Source organism: Equus caballus, chromosome 17, assembly GCF_041296265.1.
Source record: "Equus caballus isolate H_3958 breed thoroughbred chromosome 17, TB-T2T, whole genome shotgun sequence".
Taxonomy (NCBI): Eukaryota; Metazoa; Chordata; class Mammalia; order Perissodactyla; family Equidae; genus Equus; species Equus caballus.
This window is the reverse complement of record NC_091700.1, coordinates 79,267,347-79,282,652: the sequence shown is the minus strand read 5'-3', so window position 1 is coordinate 79,282,652 and position 15,306 is coordinate 79,267,347.

Below are 15,306 nucleotides of genomic sequence, written 5' to 3'. Positions count from 1 at the left end.
TTCTTCTCTTTTTGCTGAGGAAGCTTGGCCCTGAGCTAACATCTGTGCTCATCTTCCTCTATTTTATATGTGAGACACCTGTCACAGCACAACTTGAGAAGCGGTGCGTAGGTCCCTGTCCTGGATCCAACTCTTGAACCCCAGGCCACCTAAGTGGAGTGCATGAACTTAACTGCTAGGCCACCGGTTGGCCCTGTGATTAATATTCTTACACAATGCTTTTTCTGGACATATGTTTTCATTTATCTCAAATCTATAGGTCTAGAATGCTGATCACACAATAGATCTACCATTAATTTTTGTACAAAACTGACAATATTTTCCCAGAGTGGTTGTACCAATTTATGTTTACCTTAACCAACAATGTCTGAGATTTCTGATTGCTCCAAGTTCTTGGCAGTATTGGGTGGTGCCTTTTTTGCTTTAGCCGTTTTAAAGACTGTGTAGTGGTATTTCATTGCAGTTTTAAGTTGAATTTTCCTAGTGCCTAGTGACTAATGATATTTGTACTTCTTCGTGTGCTTGTTAGCCATCTAAACATTTTCTGTTCTTTTGTAAAGCATTAGTTCAACTTTTACAAATTATTTTGCGTTGTTAGTAATTTAATTAAGGAGTCATAGGAGGTCCTTATATATTCATAATGCAAGTCCTTTGTCAGATGTGTTGAAATATTTTTTTCCTAGTCTCTGGCTAGCAAATTAATTTTCTTACAAGAGTTTCATGAACAAAGATTTTTAATTTTGATGATGTAAAAATGAAATATTTGCCGACCTTAAGTCACAAATATATTCTATATTTTCTTCTAGAAGGTTTATAGTTTTGGCTTTTAACTTTAGTGTTATGTCTTGAGAGTTAGCACCTGAATTCAAGATGATCCAATGATGAATTAATTTTGTATTTTATGTGGCTTAAAGGTCAAGATTTGTTTTGTTTTCTTGTTCATATGGGTATTTGGTAGTTCCAACACCATTTGTTGAAGAGTATTTTCTTTCCCCATTGGATTGTTTTAACACCCTTGCAAAAAAATCAATTGGTTATGCATGTGGGACGCTATTTTTGAACTGTCTACTCTGTTCTATCAATCTATTTTTCTGTCTTTTCGCTAAATCACACTGTCTTATTTACTGTAGTTTAGCAGTAAAACTTGAACTCAGAAAAAGAAAGTCTTTCTATTTTGTTCTTTTTCACGATTGTTTTGGTTATTTTAAGACTCTTGCATTTCCCTTTAAATTTTAGAATCGGTTAGCCATTATTATTCACAAAAAAAACCTGCTGAGATATTGGGATTGCATTGAATCTATGCATCATTTTGGGGCACTTAACATGTTAATAATTTTGAATTTTTGAACCCATGAATGTGGCATATCTCGCATTTATTTAGGACTTTAAAAAATTTATCTCAGCCGTATTTCATAGTTTTTAATAAGAAGATCTCAAACAACTTTCATGAAATATAATCTCAAGTACCCTATGTTTTGGGATAGTATTTTAAGTGTCATTCTTTAAATTTCATTTTCAAAATTTTCATTGCTAGCACATAGCTTTGTAATTAATTTTGTGTTTTTCAGCATTATTGAATTTACTTATTAGATCTCGTAGGTTTTCTTTTCCCTCTGGCAATTTTGGAATTTTCTGCCTCTATAATTGTGTCATTTGTGAATAATGAAAATTTTGTATTTCTTTCTTTTAAATCATTATATCCTTTTATTTCTTTTTGTTATGTCTAATAAATTTGAAAATGTGTATTACTCAAATATGACCCTTTTCTCTTCATAGTGGATCACCCTGGGCAATCTTATCCATTTTCATGGTTTCAACTTCAATATATCTCTCTAGTTCAAACCCCTATTTTGAGCTTTATACACATACTTCTGACAACTTATCACTAATCTCCATCTGTACATTTCATAGCCATCTCAAATTCATCAACTGAATTTACTTTCATCTCTCCAAGAACTAAATGTGTTTCTTTCCCTGTATTTAGGTCGATGTCATGACCAATAACTCCAAAATGAAGTTTTGAAATCAATTTTAATTTCATACTTTACTGACATCACTACCCCTCCTACAGACACACTCTCACTCAGACACAGACACGAAACTCTTTAGCAAACACTTTTTAACTTGCCTCTTGATAATCTTCTATTCCTTCCTTGCCATCCTCAATGCTACTCACATCATTCACACCCTTATTTTCATCTGCTTGGACTATTGACTATCAGGAGATTTGTCTCCTCTCCACCTTCCACATGAGAAAGGCTGTGAATGATGACTTTAAAATACAAATCTAAACATGTCATTTTGTTTCCAGAAAACCTTCAATGAACCCCATTTATGTATAGAATGAAATTCGAATTCTTAACTCTGCATATATATTTATGCAGAGATAATAGAGAAATTTAGTATGCAAATTTAGAAGTTGTTGTTGACTTTAATGTCACATAGTATAGACATTGGATATCTTCTTTCTGCCCCTCCACATCACTCTCCACTGTCTTCCATCCTGCTCTACACACTAGAAGCAAACTATTATGGTTCACAGACCTCTTGGTCCTGTGTTTTCCTGTTGGGTTCGGCTAATAGGTACAGGAGGAGCACTATTAAGAGATATGTGGAATGATGGAGCCTAAGTTCGGGTTATGCATTACCCAGCTTTATCCCTCGGCCTGCCTCTCCACCTCACTTGAAGGTCCCTGTCATGCTTATCTCTTCATCACACTGGCCCTGAGTATACAACACTATCTCTATGGTTGTGTCTACACCTTGTCTTCAACTTTAAATAGTCTTTTTATTGAATGCTTTTCAGACAATTCAGTTTGGGTATACCATGTGTTTTCTGTAATGACTATGACACATCTAAAGGTAAAGGAAGGACCTGACAATGATTTCACTTTTTTTTTAACATAAATTAAAATACTAGTTGGTCTCTGTATAAAGACATGGAAAAGTAATACAATTTCAGGTCTTGTTCAGGGTTGGAGGAGCTGTTCTACCTAACATCTACTACATTCCCAAGTTCATCTCATCTCCTTTTCTCATTTCCACCTCAGACTCTAACCTTACCGGCCATACTTTTTGCATGCACGATATTTTATCCTTAAGGTTTTCTCTGTCCTGTTTATTTTCCTGGTAGCCTGTACATAGTCTGCTTAAATGACACGCGGGCCTACTAACACTGGCCATATTTATGTTTCTCTTTAATCCATAGAAAATTAAACATAACTCTTCTACTACTATTTTTCTACAACTCAGGTTTTCAAGTCAATTTTTCAAACTAGATGCGACTTTCCATTTGGGGAAAAGATAACAAACATTATTTTGACTTTAGTATAACCTGTACTTAGCCTAACTCTTGACATGTAATAGGCATTAATAAAGGTTGGTTGAATATTCACATAGATAAGTAGAAATATGCATGGATGCTTGTAATACAGTTTGGAAATATTTTGTGGACCCTGAATTATTAAGTTGGCTATCGATATTGAACAACTTGACAAGTAAATTCAGACATCTCTGTTTGCCTAGTCTAGTATAAAGAGCCTTAATGAAACAGATACATAAAATTGGAAAAATGCTAAACTTCTGAATTTGACAAGGAAATAGGAAAGAACTTTAAAGAACATTTAAGGGCAATGTGTTACATTATTGATGCATCATAAGGTAGTGCATGTCTATAAAAGTTAGAAATGCATCAATACCCAAGAACGATACAAGGATTCAAAATGGTGCAAGTGGCAAGGATGGAAAGTGAAATCAGATTCCTGACTGATTGTGTTCGTTGAACCACTCATGTCACTCCAGTACCTGGGACAGATGCCAACTTAGTTCATTTTATTCAGTATCCTTAAATTACTTCTAAAGTTTAGTCAAACACTCTTGCGCTTGAATTGTTAGCTAACACTTTAAGCAGTAGCTTACATGTGTCATGAGCTCCATCAAAGCCTATTTTTCCAATGAAGATAACAGAATAATGTAAAGTAATTAAAGAAAAACAATTGTGTATGTGAGATTATACCGAGATTATAAAATTCAAGGAGAGAAGCTTTGTATTTATAGTACAAAATCCTATTATTTAAATCCTATGTGAGTTTTTTCTTCTGGTTTTATTGGTGTTGCTATTGAAAGCCTGTTTATTTCAGGTAGAGTAACTTCAGTAAACAAAACTACGTTTGTATAAACACCCTGCTTTTCGTCACTGACCTATATAACTTCAAACAATCAGAAGAAATACATAAATGTTAACCAAATTGCAAAATAATATATAAACTCCTTAAAAAATAGAGAGAAAATCCTTCACAAACTGTTTTGGATAATGTAGTTATCAATCACATTATAATCATAAGTACGTAGGTCATGACTTTCAGAGTTGAGAATGATTGTAGAGGGTATCTACTTTGTGTTACAAATGATCTTTCACTAATATTTAAGAAGAGCAGGCACCTGAACTTAATTTAAACATTTCTAGTGTCAGAGAAATTATTACTCCATTTTAACCCAGCCAATTGTCAGAAGTTCTTCCTTGTTATTACAGCAACATTTGTCTTTCTACAAATTATACTTATTTTTTTCACTTGATTATAAAACAAATTTAATTCTTAAGACATGTATTAAACCTTCAAATATTGCAAGATAAATGTTTCCTCCTAACTTTTCCAGTGAAAGAGCCTGAAGGCACACAATCATATATCATGGGTTTGAGATGTTTCACTATAATCCTATAAAAATACATAGAACTGACTGTATCATGCTCAGTGTTTCATTCCTTGTCTAGTGTAAGGGATATGAAATAAAGTTAATAACTAGAAATTAACTAGATCAACAATTTTAGTCTTGTTATTGAAACTGGCAAACAGCCATTGATGATTAAGTATCTAGGTACTAAAGTTTTTTCCTTTTTGCAATTAGTGATTATAGCTTTTAGCTGTTGAACCTACACATTGTTAACCATGCTGCTTAGTCAATATGCTATCTGACTCCCACTAGGCTCCTATAGAGAACATCTCCCTGGAACCTGGGTCACCATGGCAATGGGTGTGTGAGCTGTTTTTCAAGAATTAGAACTCCTTGTCCACTTCAGGCTGGTTGAGACCACCAACTCATCAACTGGGCCCACACAGATGTCCAATAGGCGACCTTTTGATGTCAAGATGCTATAAACTCCACCCTCAGATCATGCTAATGCTGCCATTTTGTGAACATGGGTTCTTTGAAGAGGCATGAAGTCTGACTAGACTTGCACCGATCATCAATTACCTCACTTCTCCTCACCTCCAATCACCTCTCTCCACATTTCAGACCACCTTGTCCCCTATACCATAAATATCTCTGAGTCCCTATTTTCAGGGAAGTGAATTTGAGGCTCATGCTCTCGCTTCCTCACATGGCTGCCTTGTGAGTAAATGCACTCTCTGCTGCAATCTCATTGTCTTGGTGTTTGGCTTTCTGGACAGCAGGCAAAAATGAACCTGGTTCGGTAATAGTATTGTAGTCAATGAAATTATTCAATAGTGTATCTACTAAAGTCCAATCGAGAGAGAAACCACACCGTTATTTGAACAGAGAAAGTTTAATATAAAGAATCATTAACTATAACAAGGTATTGAAGTAAAGAGGTATCAGCTAGTAAGAAGTACAGAGAAGCAAAGAAAACTCTGAAGAATATGGGAACACAGATATAAGATGCAGCCACTACCTGTAGGACTGAACTGAAGCACTCAAGGAAAAGTGCACCCCCACTCCTCTCCCCTCCAGGATTTAGATTTGCACTGGGAGAACTTGCTGGAACTCCACCCTCTATGTGCCAGAGAAAGCAAAGCATGGGAAGGTGTCTCACTTCTGGCACTTTACTGGAAAACCACCCAAAAGAGGGTGGCAGGGGAATCTGCTGGCCTCTGAGATCTGTGGACCACCCTGTATTGCAAAACGTGGATGCTGGCGTGGCCACCAGCACTCAGGAGCCTAGTGCTACAAGAACCTGTGTGCACCAAAGGAAGCAGGCTCTGGAGAAACTGCCTGTTCTGCAGGAACCAAGCACTGGAGAAGCCGTGCGTGCTGCAGGTGCTGTGCTTTGGACAAGGCACCCCGTCTGCAGAGCTGAGTGCTGAAGAAGCTTTGCGCGTTTCAGAGTCCAGAGTCGAAGAACTCCCATGCACTTCGGGAGCCTGACGCTGGAAAAGCCAAATGCAAGCAGGAGAAGCCAAAGACAACGCAGGAGCCAGGCACTGGAGAAGTTTGTGTGCTGAAGGAGCCTGCTGAGGAGAGCACACTGGAACCAGGAAAGAAGGTCCTGCAACGTTGTCCAGCATCTTCTTCTGCAAAAGCTTAATATTATGCCAAATGGCAAAAGGAAACCATTTAAAGGGCTCAGCCCCACTTTTGCGGAATAAAAAATCAAATTTGGTTTTTCAGCTGAGAGGTAATTAATTGATACCTAGCACTAATAGGCATATAATTTTGTGATCAACTCAATTGTTTACTAGTCAAAATTCTGCATTAACTTTTTAATATCTTGAACTTTACTTTGAACAGAATAAAATGATCATAAATCCCTACGCTTGGCCACAAATATGTACAAAAGTCCTAATTATATGTAGATTTATGAAAAATATGAGAATCAGAATTGACAAAATAGATAAGAAGTTATGTTGAACTTCAGATCTATTTGCACATACATGTGTATAAGTAGAATATTATATATAAATAAATAATACTTGAATGATGAGCTATTTTGTTTATTGGATATATTAAAGTATCAGCCAATATTTGAAATTTTAATTTGCACATTGATTTCAGAACTACAACTAGTGTATTGATTGCAAAAATAAAATTACATTCATCATCGCTATATTCCCAAAGCCTAAGTCATTACTTACCATAAAATTAGTAATAAGCTACCAATGAATGAGCAGGTAGGTGAATGCGTATATGACTACGGAAGAATAAATGAGAGGGTCTTTTCTCTTGGGGAAAATCCATCAACACAAAGAAACTTTTTCTTCTGTCTTTCTTTGTATCTTTACTTCTCAGTCTCTACCTTTTGACATTGCCTTTCTCTCTCATTCTATGTCTGTGTTTGTCTGCATGAATGTGTGTGTATTGTATATGTGCACATATATATATACATACATATATACATACGTATAGAGTGAAAAAGAGAAAACTAAGCATCTACTTTTATTTTTATTTACATTAAATATATCAAGTGGATTAATTTCAAACTATAATTTTATACTTGTGTGTATATTTAAAATTTATCCATTTTTAAGTGTTGATCTAAGAAAAAAACTGCTTTCTTCTTTCATAGAGTTTAGATTTCCTATTCAAAACACCATTCTCTAGGGGTAAGATAATACATTTATATATGATATATCAAAATGATCTTAAGTGTTTTTTGCATTTTCAAATGGAGCCCCTTCCCCCAGTGGAGATTTGTTTTCATTTTTTTATTATTTTTTATTTAGTTAGGAATATTAGCGAGGAATATTTATTTTATTAGGAATATTATGAGGAATATTAGCCCTGCGCTAACATCTGCTGCCAATCCTCCTCTTTTTCTTTTTGCTGAGGAAGACTGGCCCTGAGCTAACATCTGTGCCCATACTCCTCAACTTTTATATGTGGGACGCCTGCCACAGCATGGCTTGCTAAGCAGTGCCATGTCCGCATCCCGGATCAAACCGGCAAACCCCAGGCTGTAGAAGCAGAACATGCGAACTTAACTGCTGCGCTGCGGGGCCGGCCCCTCCCCCAGTGGAGATTTTGATGCAACTTCCTATGTTGCCTCCACCTTTGAAAATGACTGTTATCAGGCGCAGCTATCTTAGTTCACTTGGGCTGCCATACCAAATACCATAGACTGGGTGTCTTGTAAGCAACAGAGACTTATTTCTCAAAGTTGCAGAGGCTAAGAAGTCCAAGATCAAGGTGCTGGAAGATTTGTTGTCAGATTTGTGGCAGATTTGTTGTCTGGGGAGGGCCTGCTTCCTGGTTCACAGGCAGCCCTCTTCTTGCTGTGTCCTCACATGGTGAGAGGGGACAACTCTGGTCTCTTCAGCCCCTTATAAGGGCCCTAAGCTCATTCATGAGGGCTCCACCCTCATGACCTAGTCATCTCCCAAAGGCCCCACCACCAAACACCATCACATTGGGGATTAAGTTTCAACTGTGAACTTAGAGGGCAGGAAGTCACAAATATTCAGTCCATAGTAGCAACTGTAACTAAGTTACAGACAGTACTGTGTCCTATTGCTCAGTTACGTCTCATACTCACATGTGCATACACACACATACATGCACAAACATATATTTACCCCTTAAAAAGAGGAAAAAAATGTAAAGCACTTGTCTTTAGTCTTTTAATTATAATCAACGCTGTGTTGATGAATTGTTATCCAGTACCATCTACTTTTACCTAATTAAAGACAAAAGCATAAATGTGAATTTGATACTATTACATATAAAGAAAGCACAGTAACTAGAAACTCTAGCCAGTATATTTTTCTGATGACAAAAACTTAAATTTATATAGATATTATCCAGAATAATGTATATTATCTGGAATAATACAATGTTATCTAGAATGATACAATAATACCTAAGATACTTATGTGTGTACAGACACACGTGTGTGTGTATTTTATATTAAATACTTTTTGCTTCTTACACACCACCCTGAAGTGATTATAATAGAAAGATTTTATATTACTATGCAAGACATTGAAAAATGTGCTTCCAGGAATGAATCCAAACTAATAAATCTGGTTTCCCATGTAATCATATTTCTAATATCTCAAAATGTGTCAGCTTCTACCTCACTTGGAGATCCAATTTTAGGTTTAATGATCCTACCTCAAATTGATTTTAACACTCACCTTACTCTATGTTTATAAAACCATGACCAAATCATAATTATCTGTTGGCATATTGGGCCCTTCTTCTAATCTATTTTAGCTCAACTCCATGTTCTCATTTTGAGCGGAACCAAAATAAATCAAATGTTTGCTTTAGGATATTGTAGGAGGTCCAAGATCTGTTCAAACTTAGTAGTGTTTGTGTCCTCAATCTGATTTTTTGCCTCACTTAAAGGATAGTGCATGAACATATAGGTAATTTAACAGTTTAATCTGTTCAATATTTGAGATATTGAGCGGTGAAAAATAAAGAATTGTAACAAAGCACCAACTAAAGAATATTCATCAGAGTTTATGCTTCCTAGATATTTATCCTGTAGATGATGAACTTTGATTGATATTTCTAGTTATTTGCACTTTGAAGTCATTCTTATGAGTCCTATATCTGGCTCATGATCATGTGAACATGCAAAAGTGTTCTAGAAATCACTATATCTTTACTATTCCTAACAGTAATACGTCCAGTTATAGGAATTTGGAAAATATGAGAAATGTAAAGAAAATTGAACTTATTCATGATCCTACTATACAGAAATATACACTTATGCTCATTTTCATCTATAATGTATGCATGTATTGGAAATATTAATTTTCAAAATGTCTAAAATATTTTTTCCTTTATTATTATCACGTTTCCCCATGTCATTAAATAAGCTTTGAAATATGATTTATTTGCCCGATACTCATTTATATAATCACTGTATCATTTATTCAAACATTTCTCTACTTTTCAACATTTACATTAGTTATGCTCTTCTGTTATTATGCATAATTCTGGGAAGAACATTATCATCAGCCATTAAAATTCGAGTATTGTCCTAATTATTCTCTTATGTTAAATTCAGAGAATTTGAATGATCTAGGGAAAAAGAATTAAGATTTTGTCATTTTTTTTAATAAAATGCCACTTGGCTTTCCAGAAAGATTGTAACAATATGCATTTCCACCTGTAGCGTTTGAGAAAACTTCCTACACCCTCAAAACTTTCTATAATTTGGAATATTACTTTACTTTGAATTCTTCTGCATGCGATGAATTATTTTTCCACTATCCCTGGTGTATTCATTTTATTTTTGAATGCACAGCCGAAAATAGAACATTAGTTTACACACAAGGATTCTTATAACGCTTGATTTGACAATCTAAACTAGTATTTGCAGCTCACTTTGAATATTTTGGCAATGTACTTGAAAGAATTAAGACTTGTTAATATTAAATTACTTAGCAGTGATGACACTCGAAGCTACACTATAGCACACAAAACGTCTCACAATATTTTTAAAGAAATTTGCCATTATTCTCTGTTCACTTTGTGGCTGTTTTATAAGGGCAACTTTTGAAGTAAATGTCTTACTGGACTGACATCATCCTCTTTTGTATTGATGAGGCAAAGTCACAATGACTTCCAGCAAAAACAGGAAACTCTTGGCTTTGGTTCATGTTAAGTTGTCTCTAACCTCTTACTTACAGTCTGTTGAACTCCTGCTCTATCTACTGCATATCACGGCTCTCCTGCTGAGCACAGCATCTGACAGATATCCCCGTGGGACAATATATACATAACTCCAGCAAAATTAAATGTTTATGTGCTGATACATATTTGGTAGCATGAGTATGATGCGTCTGCTCTACTCCCTGTGCAGAGAAACATTACAACACACAATGCATGAGAAAAGGCAACTGGTTCAGATAAAAGGGCTTTGCAAGGAAACTGCCCAGGGAGAGAGAGATCACCCCTACTGGCCTTGTCAGACTGCATTTAAAGCTTCATGTCTCTCACTGGTCTTTGAAAATGACAAGTGAAAGGAAGTTGTTATACAGGAAGAGCTCATATGACTGTGTTTTCATACCTAAATGGAATGGCTGCTGAAGAGACAAGATCCCCAGACTTAACGCTCACCTTTCCTCCCTCCGTTTCTCTTACTCTGTGTTGAGAGGGGCAGAACAAAGATGCAGAGCGCAGCCAAAATCCATGTCTGCAGACAGAAGGAATGTTGGAGGTCGTCTACAGCAGACACATTTGGGGACTTGGGGCACATGTCGTGACCGGTGATTAAACACAGATTATGGAAGAAAACCCTTATCAGTACCAGCCTCAGCTTTTTAGTCCAATGGTAGTTTCAGAATATCTGCTACAGACACTGAGGCTATGGGAAAGAAACACATCTTCCCGCATTCAAGCAACTCATAAAAAAGTGAAAAAAGAAAGAAAAAGTAACCCCCACAATTACAATCTAGTTTGGTTAGTACTGGGAAAAATTATATCTAGTTGGAAACAGAGAACTCGGATTTCACCCTGAGTTGTCAGGGAATAACCCCCAGAAGAGGTAACATTTTAACTGAATTTTGAGGATGAGGGTTACAGATAGAAAGAACATGAGCAGACCAAGCATTTTGCAGTGGAGAGTATGTGCAAAGTCTGAGGAGTGATGAGGTGTTTATGGAATTGCAGTTGACATGGGAAGGCTGGAATCCAGGGTACTCATGAAGGAGTGATATGAGGCAGAAGGTACGATCTTGCAATTTGGTGTTGGAGGGCATCTTATACTAAACAATATATGCACTATCTACAGAATGAGGTAAATCAGGAAAATATTATATGGGAGTAGAAAATTACAAGCTCCAAATACTTTGATTCAGCTTTGAACAAAATTTTAGCTGAAATCATAAGCTACAAGTCATGACAGAAAAATGTGAGAGAAAAAGAAGATGTTGCTTTCCATTATTTTGAGACCTCAGAGCACTGGTCTAGTCATATTCTGTAGTAAATTGATTCCTTATTTTAATTGTATTCATTTAGGCACTTATTTGATTCATTTATTTAGTTAATTTATCTTCCTAGTGTTTGAAGAATATTTGCAAACCAGATACCACAAGAGAGAAAGAGAGAGGCACTAAACAGATGGAGTGAAGGTTTTTATCTAAGTTGTATTTGTCCCTAGTTCCATAGTTTATTCACTGTTATCATACAATTTCTTATTGTTCTTTCTTTCAGGAACCAGTAGCATCAACATGTCTCTGTCAATGATCTCTAACAAAAGACATTCTACGCAGAGCATCAGTACTCTTCCTAATACTTGTTATTAAAGAAGGAAACCTTTAGACTGAGGTGTCTCTAATGTCCTGGTGGCCTACATAAGCCATCCAAAGTCTAAGCCTTAAATGCCTTAAGGTTACAAAATCAAAACACTAAGGACAACCAATCACAGCAGCCAACTAGGGTTTAAGCTCCAGCCAATCAAATAATTTCCTTTCTTTGCTTCCATTTTCTCTATACGAGTCTTTCCCCTGACTCCTATTGGTGGGAGCACTCTTATCCACTTCTGGTTTGGTGTTGCCTGATCCCAATTGAATTTTGCTCAAATAAACTTCAAGTTTTTAATATGATTTGGTTTATCTTTTAACATACTGAAACATAGCTTTCCAATTCTGAGTGCACATATGTCTGGTTATACCTCTTACACATTACATCACTTTTACCAGCATTTTTCATACTGAATCCAGCATCTTTACATGCGACACCCACAGAAAAAATCTTTCTGACTCTCCAAAAGTACTAGCTACACAGCACAAACTTGAGTTGACCTCATGTCAAGACCATTTAAAAATTCTGACCTCATGTTTTTTCTAGATGTGCTCTGTTAATGACATTCCCACAGAATATTGCTCTTGGGACTTTCATTATCTGAAGTAGTAGAAATTTTCCTTTGATTTCTAAAGGACAGATACCCTGCCCATAATTATTCATCTTTTCGTAATGCTTTACATAACTATGGGTGATTGTAGAAACATTGTGGCTTTTTATCTCAACTGGAGTAAAATACCTCCAATGGTCCTTGTGCTGATTTTTGGGGGGGCGGGAGGGGGGGAGCTTTAACTAATTTGTGCTGTAGCTATTAGAAAATGTTACTCATCAAAAATCGTATCTTGATTCTAAATGAAAAAATAAATTATTGCTAAAGCAATACTCATTTCTATCTTTTAGGAGCAACTTTGCTTTAATCTTTCTTCCAACCAATTCCCTTTGGCAAATCCACATGACACTGTCCTACTTCAGGCTCAGGCCACCAAATCAGTTAAGAACTTTGGGGAACTAGCATGCTTCCTCCTGCAAATTAACAAGACATTCCTCAAATGCCTCCTTGGTCTCGCTAAGGGATCCACATTGCTGTTTTAACTCACAATTGAGGTCAAGGAAATAATAAGATACGAATGACATACTCCACTCTTTTTCAGTGTCCTTTGCACTGCCATTTTAAAAACTTTGTTAAGCCCAAGATATAGTCAGAGCTTATAATAATAATAAGAAGAAGAAGAAGAAGAAGAAGAAGATAAAAATAATGACAGTAAAAGTTTACCATCCTCCTTAAGAACTGTCTAAAAATATAAAGGTCAAATTTATTCGGGTGTATGTTTTGCTAATTACATGTACAATTGCTTAATATCCGGACACAAAACCTGAAAGAGTCACTATCTCTTAAAACACTTCAACTTTAGATTACAATTACTTTTTCCATGTATGTGTTAACAAAGACTTAACGGGACAAATGCTAAGAGCTTCACCAATGATTTTCTTCTCTGAAAATAAGCTGGAGCTATAGAACGCAAGAATGGGATTTTGAAAATAAATTGGCCCTGGATGTACAGAAATTGAAATTGTCCACAGTTCTCATGAATGTGAGATTTACAAATCAATCATTCTAGTTTTACTCTCTCTTGATAAATTTTAATGGGTGGGCCCATGATCTTTCTGCTATGCCAGTGGAAGATGTTCCCAATACATTACATGTTATTTACCTTGATTATTCCAAAGCATTAATGGAATGTATCAAGATATGGAAAGACAGGAAAGGTTCTACCAATTAACTGAGTGAAGCCATGCTGTGACTTCTAATGTGGAAATAAGGTTTGTCACAAAGTGTCTTTAAAAAGTAAAAATACAAAATAAAGGCAAGAATCTTGCTGGAAAGGGCCTTACTAAAATTTGTACCAACTGTAGTAAAGCATCAAAGCCTTTAGGTCTGGTACCCAATGTGAGAATTTATCAACTCTAACTGTTTAAAGATAAATTTCAATTACACTTTTCTCTCTTGTTTCACATTGTCTGTGCCTCTCTGAAATGTAAGGTAATGTCAATGTAATGCCTTACAGACACAAGTCTGCTGGAATACAACTATGAGGCCATTGCTTTGTGGGGTCTGAAATTAAAATATTGAGTACCACTAACTAAAAACACGATGTACTTCAAATAATTTCTAGCTTACTTCACCACGTAGTGAATAAATGGGACCTTGGAAAAGTAATACCCAGCATGCCTCTGTTTCGTTACAAGATGTTGCTTCTGATTGTTCTTGATTCCAGCATACTTGTTCCCTCCCTCCTAGGATTGATTGATGACATTTTTCCAAGGGGATTTAGCCTTACCAAACTCATGAGCAAAGACAAAAGACTAAACTTCTGAGGCACAAGAATTATATAGACACCCATCCTTTTGTCTGTGGAAAACAATGACGTCTTCTTAGAAATTAAATCCAAACTTATTTATGCCTACTGGATAGCATAAAGCCTGAGCAATCTTACAGTCATCCCTCCTACAACAAAGGAGACCCACCTGATGATAACAGGTGAAATCATCTATGCGCAGCAAGAAGCACTTGCTGGAGTATGATACTTGTTCTGTTCCTCCTTGATTTTTCTTGTTCAAGTAGCTAGATCAGAAGTGAAAGAGAAGGCTGTTAACACTCTGAAGGAAAGAGCATTTGCCGAGCTAGAGAAAAAAACTTGTCTGTCACAGACATGATAAGGTGGACCCTTGATTGAAAAAAAGTGTTGAACCTTTCCCTGCTTTTCCTCCATCTCCAAACTTCTGGAATTTTTCTTAAATCCCGAAGTAATGGAAACATTTTTTTTCCACAATTATTAAAATAGTGTGTGAAGCAATCATTGCTTTTATAAATGTTGGCTATCCCCTGACAAGCCTCATAGCCCCAGAAGGGAGGAGAGGCCTTTCAGCCTTTCAAATGGAGGAATGTGCATAACAAATGTACAGCTTGTTTCCCTGAGTGATCTGAGTACTATCTAAATGTAGAACACCAGAATCCCCTGTTCTCCACCATGGAGAGAGATGGAAATAACCAGGCTCCCATTTCAGACTACTCTTCCTAGATTATTACGCTATTTTAATAAAGGCATAATTTTTTTAGAGACAACTTTATAATTACACAGTAATGAGGATATGATGCCATCATCTACATATATATGTACTAAATTCTGTGAAAATATACAAAACCTTAAAAAAGAAGACATGATAACTTATAAAATATATCAGGACTAGTTTCACTCTTCCATTATGGATGCAACCCTCTCTCTGTATATCCAACTCTTCCCAAAAGAAAGA